The sequence below is a fragment of the Trichechus manatus genome, unplaced genomic scaffold (assembly GCF_000243295.1).
Source record: "Trichechus manatus latirostris isolate Lorelei unplaced genomic scaffold, TriManLat1.0 scaffold00302, whole genome shotgun sequence".
Taxonomy (NCBI): domain Eukaryota; kingdom Metazoa; phylum Chordata; class Mammalia; order Sirenia; family Trichechidae; genus Trichechus; species Trichechus manatus.
In genome coordinates, this window is record NW_004444238.1 from 1,322,137 (window position 1) to 1,323,277 (window position 1,141).

Here is a 1,141-nt window from a genome sequence, read left to right on the forward strand (position 1 = left end):
CTGTAATTAAGCAAGAGGTTTCATTCCAGCAGAAAAATACTGTTGGTTTTATGTTCATTGAGAAAGAAGGAAGTGGGAGGGACTCTTTCTCCATTTGTGAACCCTTCTCAATAATAACTCAACCCACAAGGTCATCTCCACCTCTTTCCATAGTCAGCTTAACTCCTTGTATATGTAGAGCAATACCAACTAATGATTACTCTCTTTCACAGTTCAGTTTTTTTTTAAACTAAAGGGTTAACTTGTAGCCCATACAATTCTGTTAGATTTTTTATTTAATGACATTCTCTATTTTTGTCTTAGTTTTTAATAAGAAATCCTGACAATTGGCTTCATTTTTCTCCAAAGCATCTCGGCTGGAAGATGATTGCTAATTACAGTGAACCGGAGGAGAGCCCAAGGCAAAGAGGTAAGATTGGGGAACTTGCCTGTGGCCTAAGAGTGACCGACTCCTCCAGCCTGCTATTTTCCATCTGGAAGCCTTAGAATGAAGGTCATTTAAAATGCTTTCTATAAACTTTGATGATTCACGACAAGCACTTTTATGTGTTTTTGAGAATTTAATCCCTGGGGTTGACTAGTTCTGTCCTGAGATTGTAGTTGCAGTTACAAATATATTTTAAGTGAAAATGTATAGAGCACTATTATATGTTTTAATGGACAGATAAAAGGGACACACCTGAGCAAAAGACAAGGGCAAAGAGCCACAGAAGACACAGGTCTTTTGAACCATGAGAAAAAAATGTCTATCCTTTTCCTTCAGTGAGGATAAGAAAGGAAAGGGAGAGGGATTTGATGAAGGCTTTGCTGACACAGAAATATCTGTATCTAAAGTGACAGATAACACTGAAATTAAGGAAGCAGGCAGAGCTAAAAGTTACCTAGAAATGGCACTATAACCCAATCACCAAAGCTTAGGGGCAGCCATGAATATAAAGACAGGTAACATAGCTTGTAAGAGTAATTCAGATGTTTGCCACTTGAATGTCACCAGTTTTCTAACCTTTTGGAGACCATCTTGTCTTTTAATACAAACAAACTGCCACTTCATCTGTTGTGGAAAGCCAAACAACCTCCCCAGTATCTAGGAAGTGTCTAGGACACATACTTTGATTCAATTCCTTGCTTCCACTGAATTCTA

The 1,141-nt window shown here is 38.0% G+C and overlaps 1 long non-coding RNA gene across 1 annotated transcript in view; it reads left to right on the forward strand.

Moving 5' to 3' along the window:
* The first annotated feature begins 265 nt into the window (after positions 1 to 265).
* The window catches only part of LOC111819207 (uncharacterized), a 19,482-nt gene continuing 18,606 nt past the window's right edge, over positions 266 to 1,141 (forward strand). The window contains exon 1 of the long non-coding RNA XR_002822962.1: positions 266 to 409. This is a non-coding gene — a long non-coding RNA (uncharacterized LOC111819207). The remainder of the gene's footprint in view (positions 410 to 1,141) is intronic.